The 12,455-nt window shown below is 40.9% G+C and overlaps 1 long non-coding RNA gene across 3 annotated transcripts in view; it reads right to left on the bottom strand.

Annotated features, from left to right (window-relative positions):
- Positions 1-12,455, bottom strand: part of LOC129469477 (uncharacterized) — a 73,412-nt gene that overhangs the window by 31,621 nt on the left and 29,336 nt on the right. For all 3 annotated transcript variants that reach the window (XR_010118431.1, XR_010118433.1, XR_010118432.1), the window contains exon 3: positions 4,166-4,238. This is a non-coding gene — a long non-coding RNA (uncharacterized lncRNA). The remainder of the gene's footprint in view (positions 1-4,165; positions 4,239-12,455) is intronic.

Genomic DNA, 12,455 nt, shown 5'->3' on the forward strand with positions numbered 1-12,455 from the left:
GACCAGGAAAGAACTGGCAGAAATGTTCAACTGCGTGGCCAATATCCTGAGCTTTAGCCCCAGAGTGTGTGTCCTACTCTGAAGCCCTACAAGTCACAGGACCCATTCACCCCAGAGCCAGTGTAGCCTATTTCTTTGAGATCTCAGTCCCATCCCTCTAATGGTATCGAAGTACCCTCCATTTACATATATGCTCTTTTTGAAAGGAGCCATGATAGACTTTAATCCAAATTTACAAAAAGAAAAACTGGAGTCCAAAGAACTATGTAATTAGCATAAATACTGAGACTACACACTGTCACATAATAAAACAGAAAACATCAAAATATATAATTAGGCTGGGCGCGGTGGCTCACGCTTGTAATCCCAGCACTTTGGGAGGCCGAGGCAGGCGGATCACAAGGTCAGGAGATCGAGACCACAGTGAAACCCCGTCTCTACTAAAAACACACAAAAAAATTAGCCGGACGTGGTGGCGGGCATCTGTAGTCCCAGCTACTCAGAGAGGCTGAGGCAGGAGAATGGCGTGAACCCGGGAGGCGGAGCTTGAAGTGAGCCGAGATCGCGCCACTGAACTCCAGCCTGGGTGACAGAGCGAGACTCCGTCTCAAAAAAAAAAAAAAAAAAAAAAAAATATATATATATATATATATATATATATATATATATAATTATGCATAGCACCTATACACTAGCATAGGTCAAACAGCTGAATGATTTAAAGGAGTTTTGTTTTCTTTTGTTTTGTTTTGTTTTAATCAGTCAACTCTGTACTTCTTAATGCAGTCACTTTGGCATGATACAAACAAGATCTTTCAAACTACAACACATCTTAGAAACAGCAAATACTACTGCTGTTCACATAGCAAGGAAGGTTACAAGTAAATCTCCCAATATCTCAGGTGTAAAGAAGTGTTCTAACAAGTTCCATTTGTATTAAATCAAATCACCAGACTAAGGCATCTATTTTGCACCATTTACTCAGAGCAACAGACAGAAAGACAGGGCTTTGGCTTTATTTATATAAACATTCTTCCACAGGTAGTCAGAGGAGGAAGGAGTACAATGTAATTTGATGGTGGATGAATTTGCACAAAGAGGAGACTAAAAAAGAAAGGTTATTGTGACCCAACACTCACTCTTTACTTTTTAAAGTTGTGGGGAAAAGAAATGGCAAAGCTTTCTATTACGGTAAGCTTTTGTTCTAAAGAATTGAACCAAAAATAACAATACCTAATAATCTCTAAATTACTTCAACTAAAAACACCACTAAAGACCTTATAATGTTTTTTTAAAGAATTCATTCTCATAATTTCTTCCTTGGCCCTGAAAACGATTGTTTAAAAATAGCTTGATTTGCATCTTATTCTTATAATGACTTTCTACAAATATATTTTGAAATGCTTACTTATGGAAAAGCTGTTGCCTGCTTAGCTTTCATCAAGTATGAGATCGCACTACTTCGCTCACCTGGAACTGTTCTGTTCTCTGTTCCCAGCAACATGAAGGACGGTCCGATAAGGAGCATCCTTGCTAAATGTTACGTTTAAAGTATGTATAGCTACATGTATTTTCAAATGCATAATCGATTTCTCAAGAGAGAAGGGAACTCATGCCAGAAGCAAGGAAAAGATTGAAAGGCAGGGCTGGAACCAGAGCTGGCCCAGTAGCAGCTCCAAATATGGCAAAATGCTAGTGTTATTTAAGACACCAATACAATATCCCTGATGATGAAACAGGAAACGTTTCCTTGCCCCCCTCGCAGGCTGTGCAACAGGAGGAGTGGCTCGCTTCTTCTGTGCCCCAATGCTCAAACCTCTAGGGGAGCATGCTGACGACTGGGTTGTGGGGCCCAACCCAACAGCAGTGTCTAGGGGTGAATGTTTACAGCTGAAGCCCCAGTGGGCACACGTGTGTTACAGGGTGCTCTTTTAGTTTTGCCATCTGTAGGAGACTTGTGTTAGTCAGCTCAATTAGACCCCCGGCTTATCTCAAGGACAGAGGACTTTCTGTATCCCAGGGTCCTTGCCTTGGTGTACAGGAAGAATCAGATCACACGTGGGCTTGGAGAATGAGTGCTAGGTTTTATTGACTGGAAGCAGCTGTCAGCAGACAGGGGAGGCAGAAGGGAGATGGAGTGGGAAGGTGTATTTTCCTGGAGTCAGGCCACCTAGCGGCCTGGCTCTCCTCCGACTGCCCAGCCAAACTCCATGTCCTTCCGCCAGTCGATGGCCTGCCAGGGTCGGCCTGTCGGCGTGCTATTCTTGACGTCCTCTGGATGTCCAGCCGCTTGTGTGAGTGCCCACTAGGGTTTCGGGGTTTTTCTAGGCACAGGATGGGGACGTGGCGGGCCAGGGTGGTCTGGGGAAATGCAACATTTGGGCGCAAAGGCAGGAGTGCCTGCCCTTATCTAGGTCTGTGGGCACGGGCACCAGGGTGGAGCCCTCGCCAGAGACCTGCCTTTCTCCTCCCAGCACTTCCCTGCCCCCCTCCCTTACCAATAACCTCTCCATTTGTAGCTGGGTAACCAGGGTATTCTTCATATAGCTGCAAGTGTCTGGCTAATATATTGATAGAGTTTGGATCTGTGTCCAGGCCCAAATCTCATGTTGAATTGTAATCCCAGTGTTGGGGGTAGGGCCTGGTGTGAGGTGATTGGATCATGGAGGAGGATTTCTCATGAATGGTTTAGGACCATCCCTTTGGTGCTGTCCGCAAGACAGTGAGTGAATTCTCAAGAGAGAGTTCTGGTTGTTTAAGAGTGTGTGGCACCTCACTCGCTCTCTTTCTTGCTCCTGCTTCAGTCACATGAAGTGCCTGCTCCCATTTCACCTTCCACCATGAGTCAAAGTTCCCTGAAGCCTCCACAGAAGTAGACCCAATATGTTTCCTCTACAGCCTGCAGAACCGTAAGCAAATTAAACCTCTTTTCTTATAAATTACACAGTCTCAGGTATTTCTTTATAGCAATGCAAGAACAGCCTAATACACACATTATGTCTTCAAGTGGGGGTGAAGACATGCTGAACATTTACTTCTTGAAATATCCACTATATGATGGTCAGGGTGTTGTATGTTTAAAGCATGTATGTGTGTAGCTTACATTATTAAAAATTATTGTTTTAGAATAGAAAAAGGAAGAGTGATAAAATATTAGGCCAAACCATATGAAATTGCGGATATTTTATAATTTTTAGGCAACAAAATTCTCGAATGAGAGTTTTGGGTCCAATACATTTGCTTTGCTCCAGGCAACTTGCCCCACTAGTGTAATTCAGGGTCAAGCCATGTTCAAGGCCATCAGACGTTTTGCACATCCAAGCATGACCACTCCATGCTATATTATGCTAAGACAGTCTCTGTAACTTTCTCTGCCTTGTGTTAAGTTACTTAAGTCCTCTTTCTGTTACTCAACGTTTGTGGGTGCCAGGTCCCTGAAAGGAAGCTATAGGAGCAGGTAAAAATTCTTTCCATATTTATTGGTGTGGAATTTTTACTTTTTGACTGTATACCAGATGTAAGGAAGTGTTCTTGCTCTAGGGCCATCTGTCATTGCAGAGGTAGGATAGATTCACATAATGATAGAGTAGAAACAAATAAGTAAAGTGACCCAGGTTTAAATCCTGTCACCTGCTGTTATTGGTTGTGTTTCACTTCTTGACCTACAGAATCCCTGTCTATAAAACTGAACTGGGGACCGTACCTAGTCATGTAAGTTCATTGTAAAATTCAAACAAAATGAAGTCTGTCAAAGATTTTGAAATGCCAAGATACAACCATGTCATCAGGGAAATTTACATAAAGAACAGAGTTGGGATAACATGATGTTAGAAAAACCAGAGAGCGGTCAGACACAATGGTTCACACCTATAATCCCAGCAATTTGGGAGGCCAAGGCAGGTGGATTGCTTGAGTCCAGGAATTCAAGACCAGCCTGGGCAACAAAGCAAGACCTTATCTTTATAAAAAAAAATATTAAAAAAAAAACAGATGGAAAACCAGAGTGGGCCAAAGTTAAGGGCACTAGAAGTTCAATTCCAAAAGGAATATGTATTCAGAACACATCAAAGGGTCTACTGGAATTGGAAACACAGTCATCATTCTTAAGGATAATGACAGCCAGTTCCTTCGATGCAGGTCCTCTGAGTCAGTGGACTCCACACACCTGGGCTTGCATCCAGATTATCATCGACTTCTGTACTGATGCTTGCAGGGGAGGCTCCGTGGACTCCCTCTATCTATGGACACACAGAAAAAAAGGACAGTCAAGTTTTTCATGTTGGACAGTAAGAATTTAATTTGTAATCTCTATTTGTCACATATGTCCATACTTTTCTTTGTGATAGTCTCATCTGAAGCTTCTGGAAAAATAGGGGAAGATCTTATGGACTGTTAGGTTGGAAGGACATAGCTGCACAAGGCTTCTTAAAAGTTGACTCTAAGGGGACTTGTGCTTATGAATAGAATGCCTTTGGCTGCAGGAGAACACAATCCTGTTAGACTAACTAAAAAAAGATAAATTAATTGCAAAAAAAATCCATTTAAAGAGATCAGTGAATTATGGAAACAAAAAGAATTAAAAGAACAAAAATTCCAGAGAGCAGAGTGTTTTGCCAAGATTAGCTACCTTTCACAGGCTATTTTCTTTCTTGGGATATTTGCTGACTTGAAACACAGATCAGATCTGGTTCATGCAGAAGCACTGTAGGAAGGAAAGAGAAGCCAGCAAAGCTTGTGGCATTCATAGAAGCAACCACAACAATTTGGAAACAAAAGTATCCCCAAATGACTTGCCAATTTTCCACACAGTACCCTTGCTAAATTGAGACTGAGTAAAAGGTTAGGAGTTTCTGCAAAGTAAGTTAAAATCTTCAGAAGTCCCATAATAATTGGGAGGAAAAGTTCCACTGGAGGAAAGGAGTCTGCTCAGAATGTGGCTGGTCTCCCCAAGATGCTCATCGAATTTGGATGGAGCATATGGCAGGATACTAAACAGCCTGAAACTTCCACTGTCTTTCAGAGCTGTCAATCAACAGTGTGGAAGAGACAGGCCTGAGGAATAAAAACATAACTAGAAGTGGAGGGGATCTTACTAAAATGTCAACCCAGTCTTGATCTAGCTCAGCCTCTTGGATTGGGGTGAGGATCTCCTCACCTTATCTGCCCCACAGAGAAAGCACAGATTCCTGTCTGGTCGAAGTAGCATCATACAGAGTTTTGACATGTGCTTTGTCCACAATATCTGGCATACAGTCACATATTACTAACATAAAAACAGTCAAGAGATTGTGATCAATTACCAGGTAAAACATACAAACAATATAAGCAGATGCAAACAAAGAAAATGATATTTTATTTAGCATCTTAAAATTACATTTTGATACAATGATCAATATATTAAAGAGATTGAAAGACAATATGAACAAAAGTGATGAAAAGATGTGGGGTTTAATCATTGAATCAAAATCTGTAAAAAGTAATCATTCTAAGACTGAAAAATACAATACTTGAAATGAAGACCTCATTGGATGAGTTGAACAGTATAGCTGAAGATTGGCTCAGTGATCCCAAAGACAGATCAACATGAAATATTTGACTAGAGCACAGAGAATACAAAAGAATACACATATCAGTCACATGCAAGTCATAGTGCAAACCCCTTTATTCCTGTTATCGGAGTTACTAAAGAAAAAAGAAAGAATAGGGTGAGACAAATATGTAAAGAAAACATAGTCAAGAATTTCCCAAAACTCTTAAAGCTAGCAATCTTCACATTCAAGAATCTTAGCCAACTCAGGATAGCTATAAAGAAAACCACAACTAGGCATTTTACAACTAAACTGCTGAAGATGAAAGACTCGCTGTTTCTAATGGGCTAGATGATCAATGTGCCACAGTCCTTATTTTAAACCCAAATAAAATATTTCACAAATTATTTGAATATCGCTAGTTTAAAAAGGAAATTCGTTTCAACAAAGTCAAAACAAGGAACAGATGAAAGATGGATAAATTGTGTTTATCATTTGAAGGTTGTAGCTGCTTTTCAAAACAAATAGAAACCATTTGTTTCTAACTGTCTCATAACTGAGATAAATAAAACCAACTTTAAGGAGAAACTTTATGCCTGACGAGTATGAGTTAATTGGAACATTGAGAAAATAATTCAAAAGAAGTAGAGTTTAGAACTTTACATCTTAACACTTACTTTGTTTTGTTTTGTTTTTTGTTTTTGAGACGAAGTTTCCCTCTTATTGTCCAGGCTAGAGTACAATGGCGCCATCTTGGCTCACTGCAACCTCTGCCTCCTGGGTTCAAGCAATTCTTGTGCTTCAGCCTCCTGAGTAGCTGGGATTACAGGCATGTGCCACCATGCCCAGCTAATTTTTGTATTTTTAGTAGAGACGGGGTTTCACCATGTTGGTCAGGCTGGTCTCAAACTCCTGACCTCAGGTGATCCACCCGCCTTGGCCTCCCAAAGTGCTGAGATTACAGACGTGAGCCACCACACCCGGTCTTAACTCTTACTTTGTATGTTGACTTTAGAAAGCACAGATATACACTGCAGAAAGCTTGACTGAGATTGCTCACATACCAGAAAAATAGAGAATCAGGTATAATTGTGGGTAGAATCAGAAGTAAGAAACCAGCATTCACTGAGCCCTTAACAGTGCCAGGCATTAGACTACATTTCTTACAGAGAGCATTGCAGATATGAAATGAACTTCACATAGATCACACATGGATGTGGAAATAAACTCATTCATTAGCCTGAATGCCCATAAGGTAAATCATTTCAGAGAGTATAATATCTTCAGCTCCATTTCAGTTCTTTTTTCATTCCATTGAGAAATAAACATTCATTTTAGCTGCCAGCTTCTGGATTTGTCTGAATTGTTGCAGATGCGAGTGGAATCAGCCTGGATTCCCATCGATTTCTTTCCTCAGGAACTAAGCTTGTGTTCCTCTTCTTCCTCCTCTCAGAAACTACCAAGCCCTCTCTCTCTTCACTTGCACCATCCCCTCCCAACCCACAAGCCTGACTATGAAATGAGATGTCACCCTACTTTTGCCTCTCCTTCCAGCACATATATTCATTTCATCTTAAACCGTTTCTGCTAATCACTTTGGGAAACAGAGATAATTAAAATCATAAGCATGAAGGGAAAAAAATGAAATAATAAACATGAAGGGATTCAAAAACTCATCATTTGCCTGGAGCCATGCTTCCTGGAGCACTCTTTATTCTACATCTCAAATTATAATTAAGCACAGTTGGGATTCTGCCCTTCTTCCCACACTGTCTCAGCTAATGTATTTCTGGGTCCTATTCATTGATTGAATTAAATCCTACTGATGTCATGAAAACATCCAATGTTTCCCTGCTCCAAGTGCTCAACTCACAACTCTGAGGCCCACCAAAAGAGGTCTCTGCTGACTCTACCAGCTATTTCCTCCGTAAGGTGGGAATCTCCAAGGTAAACAATCCACCAGCACCTGGTACCTCTCCTTACCCTGCCTCCTTGGAAGAAAGGGAAAAGAGAATTTAGCAGAAAAAAATTCCTCAAACGTAACAAAGTGTCCCAGCCTCTTTGGACAGACCTATGTACCCATCTGTCATAAGTAAACCCATACAACAAGAATGTTGCCATGTCTTTAAAAATTCCTGGGGTCCAGCTGGGCACAGTGGCTCATGCCTGTAATCCCAGCACTTTGGAAGGCCGAGGTGGGTGGATCACGAGGTCAGGAGACCGAGATCATCCTGGCCAACAAGGTGAAATTCCATCTCTACTAAAAATACAAAACTTAGCTGGATGTGGGGGAGCAGGCCTGTAATCCCAGCTACTCAGGAGGCTGAGGCAGGAGAATCGCTTGTAAGTGGGAGGCAGAGGTTGCAGTGAGCCGAGATCAGGCCACTGAACTCCAGCCTGGTGACAGAACTACACTCCGTCTCAAAAATAAAAATAAAAATAAAAATAAATAAAAATTCCTGAGTTCCTGGCTTTCAAGCCCTCAATGTGTCTCCCCTGTTCACTCAATTGAGTCATTATCTTTCCAAACTAGACACATAGGAGCTATCTTTTCCTCCTTCGTTATCCTTTCCATTTGATCCATGGTCATCACTTATTCCCCTATTTATTTTATTGCCCCCTTTTATCTTCACTCTTTTTCTCTTGTATGTTAAATGTATTTGCTAGTTATATGTTAGTCACCCTTGAATTATCTTGAAAGAAACTGACAACAGCTGATGTTTCAAAGATTGACTTTCTATACCTGTTCTGTACTTTCATTTTAGTGATCATTTATTCTATTGTTTTAGCTTAAAACTGTTGTTTTCATACCTTAATAACTTTGTTTCCCACAAAGTAAAGAGTTTTTTTTAGAATTTCCTATTTAAAGCTTTATAAACACAATAACCTAGGAAATGGGGTTACTTTATATCTACCTTCCACTCCTCCAGCTTTGATTCCTGGCACACAGCATGAAAAGCAAGCAGAGGAACATAGCAGTTAGCAACTTTCACCTCTTTTCATCTGTTCTTCCCCATTATTGAATCTATCTAAAGAAGACATCACTGTGACTGCCGGGAGATGTCAGGTCTCAGAAAGGAAGTTGAAAATTATGTAAGAAATGAGCCCAATGACCTCCATTTCCTTGCCTCCTTGGTAAATAATTTGTGATTTTCCAAAACTGTGGGCATATTTTAGAGTTCAAGCAAGCTTGGCAGTAAATTGTCCCAAGGCTCATAAAAATGTGCACAAAGGGTTTTGCAGACACCAAATCAAATAACTAAAGTGAAGTGAAACCAAAACAGAGCAGATGCGTGTATGCACAGGCATATCCCAGTCCCAGAACTGCAGAGTTGTCTATCTTTTACTGTGTAACATAAATTCTAGAATATTAAACAGTTCAGTGGTAGGGAGGTTCAAGTTGCTCTTCCTTTAACCTCCAAAATATTTCTAACATCCAGTTTTGACTGTTTTCATAAAAGAGATAGCTCACGGGTTACAACTTCGAACTTCGGAACAATTCAGGGCTTAGCAAAGCCATTGTCCACTGTTCTCGTCTTCTGCATGTGCTAAGAGAGGTTGGGAAGGAAAGTCAGAGCTGTTAGTAAAGAAACTATGAGGACAGAGGTGGGTCAAGCAAAGGCACAGGCTCTGGTGTTGGAAAAAAAGGAAAACAAACTTGAGGATCCTAACAGGCTACAGATGACAGCGATTAAGAAGAAATTGGCTCAAACTTAAATACTAAGTGTTCACTTCTATTTCCCTTCTAAATAAAACATGAAGTGATTGTGCCAATACCCTCCGGCAGTTAGCGGAAGAGTTCCAACTAGAATACAGAACTCGAGAAGGTAAGTTCACGGCTCAGTGGACATATACTCAGATCGCAAACCCTTACAAATAGGACTTTCTACATCCTCCCAGTCCCTCCTATGTTTTTCTCAAGGCACCTACCAGAATGATCCTCTTCTAGAGAAACCAGGTAATAAGGCTTGTTCACTTCTCAGCTGCAATCATGCAATGGAACTTGAAATCACACAGAGGGAGAACCAGAGCCTCACAATGGCCTCCAGGGTGTCCACCATCTGCTGAGCTTACACCTCCACCCGCCCTGCCACCCTCACCTCTCAGGCCCCTCCGGCTGAACCCCTTTTTCAATCTGTCCCAACCGGTTGGGGCTCATCGCCGCCTCTGTGTCTTTGCACTTTCTACTCCTCCCCCAGAGATCTTCTCACCCTGTTCTCTATCCTCCCATAAGTCTCTGCTCAGACATTACCTTTTCAGGGAGGCCTCTTTGACCATATCATCTAAATGGGTAAATGACAACTCTTTCAAGACTCTTGTCCCCCACCTGGCTCTGCTTTTGCATACAGTACTTACCCCCTTCTTTTTTTTTTCCTTTGAGATGGAGTCTCGTTCTGTCACCCAGGCTGGAATGCAGTGGAGCGATCTCGGCTCCCTGCAGTTTTCACCTCCTGATTTCAAGTGATTCTCGTGCCTCAGCCTCCCAAGTCGCTGAGATTACAGGCATGTACCACCACGCCTGGCTAATTTTTGTATTTTTAGTAGACACAAGGTTTCACCATGTTGGCAGGCTGGTCTTGAACTCCTGACCTCAAGTAATTCCTCCACTTAGGCTTCCCAAAGTGTTGGGATTACAGGCATGAGCCTCTGTGCCCAGCCCTCACCTTCTTATATTCTGTATATTTGTTGTCTCCCTCACCAGAGTGTGAGCTCTGTGAAGCCAAGAGCTTTCCTCCCTTTCCTTCACTGCTGAATCCCAGCATAAAAAATTATGTCTTGTACACAGTAGGATTCAACAAGGAGATCTATGTGTTATTTATATATAATATAAATATATCTCATTTACTTATATGTTATTTACATATATCTATTTCTTTCATATATCTCATATAGGTATATACACAAATGGTCCCTAACTTACAATGCTTTCAACTTTACAATGGTATGAAAGTGAAACACATTCAGTAGAACCTGTACTTCAAGTAGCCGTACAACCATTCTGTTTTTCATTTTCAGTAAATAATTCAATAAACTACATGAAATATTCAACACTTTATTATGAAATAAACTTTGTGACAGATGATTTTGTCCAACTGTAGACCGATGTAAATATCCCACATTTACATGTTCAGTGTCTAAGCACATTTACAGTGGACTAGGCTAAGCTATGGTTTTCGAAAGGTTAGGTGCATTCAATGCATTTTTGACTTGGAATATTTTCAGCTTACTGTGGGTTTATCAGAACATAACACATCATAAGTTGAGGAACATCTTTCTCTCTCCCTCTCTCTTTCTCTCTCTCTCTCTATATATATATATATACACATACACACATATACGTATATATATACACACATATGTATTCTCTGTATATATATAGAGAGAGACAGAGACAACTACGTTCTCTGAGTGTGTGTGTGTGTATATATATATATACATACGCACAGAGAAGAGACAGAAAGTGAAATCAAATCATCCATGGCTAAATTTGAGAACAGATTTGTGTAATGATCTTTATTTTCCCAATCAAAAACTTAATGAAGAAATGAAATGGACAAAAACAAGTACCAAGCAATATTGTACTTAATTAAGGTTTTTCTCTTTTGATTTAGTGACTAGACTTATTATAACTTCTTCTTATGAAATAAATTATTGAGCAGGACACAGCTTTGTTGGGGACTAGGACTTTTCAGACATTCAGAAGTCTATCCTAGTCTATCCTCTGGGTCTAATGGAAAGTTACTTGCTCAATGTTTATGTGAGCCAGGAGCCAGCAGAAGTGGGTGGGTAACTTCAGTCAAAACACAGGGAGATTTTAGAGGATGATGGCTGTCGGAAGTCCAGTTGCATATCTGGAAGCCATCTCTTCCTTGATTCATGACTTTAAAGACGAGTGGACATTTTTGAAAAGGTTCCTGGTGGTTTCTTTATAGTTTGGCACTGTGGACTCAGTCACTGCGGACTCAGGGTGTCCCAGATACAGGAAGCAAAGTGGGTGGCAGAGGAATCTAAGGGTGGTTCGTGATGACTGTTTGATCCAGCAGACACTTTTTAGACTTCTAAGTGGTTGGCATTTTATGGCCTATTTAGTCATTTAAATCCTCATGGGCCTTTGACCAGCAGAAGTGGGTGAATAACCACAGAGCAGTTCAACCTCAACTTCCAATTACAAAAAAGAAAAAGCGAGGGGGCAGGGGTTTGCTGGTGAATGACCGTCTCTTCCCTGAAAAATAGAACAAAAGTTAAAATAAAAAAAATTAAAGACTACTGAAAACTAATCTAATAATATTGACATTTCTTCCGTCAAAATATCAGCTTTAAAGAATTGAATAGAGAGTGGTGGAGAGACTGAGCTTTCCTTTGTTATTGTTCTCTTTTGATCATTTCACTTCTCCTACTTTATTTTAATAATGCGTCCAAAGACTGATTCAACCTCTGTCTCCCACTTTAATAAAGGTACATTAGTGGATTAGGAGAGATTTGAAACCGAGCCCAGTGGAGTCAGCAGAGACAAGTTTCAAACAGTCGTTCAGCACATTTTGAAAGGCGCTAAGCTAGCAACTTGGAAAGGAGCCACCAATAAAATGTGGGTGTGCTTGTGTACATGGAGCCCCAGTGGAGAGACAAAGCACCCCCACTTTCAAGAGGGGTAACATGGCTCACTGAAAATGTCCAAGGCAAAGATTGTTGTGTCTACTTTGAGCCAACTCCAACAAAATAAATATAGCCCATCCACATGGAAAATAAGGGAGAAACTAATGACCACATATATTATTATAATCAAAATAAGTGAATAAGTGCAGCCACTTGTGCTACTCTGGGATCCCAGCATCCTCTTTGAAATCTACAAGCCCTTCTCCATAATAGCAGGTCCCACAGTCCTACCTGGCCTACAGAGAGGGTCAATCACAGGTGTTTGCAAGCATG

Source organism: Symphalangus syndactylus, chromosome 20, assembly GCF_028878055.3.
Source record: "Symphalangus syndactylus isolate Jambi chromosome 20, NHGRI_mSymSyn1-v2.1_pri, whole genome shotgun sequence".
Taxonomy (NCBI): Eukaryota; Metazoa; Chordata; class Mammalia; order Primates; family Hylobatidae; genus Symphalangus; species Symphalangus syndactylus.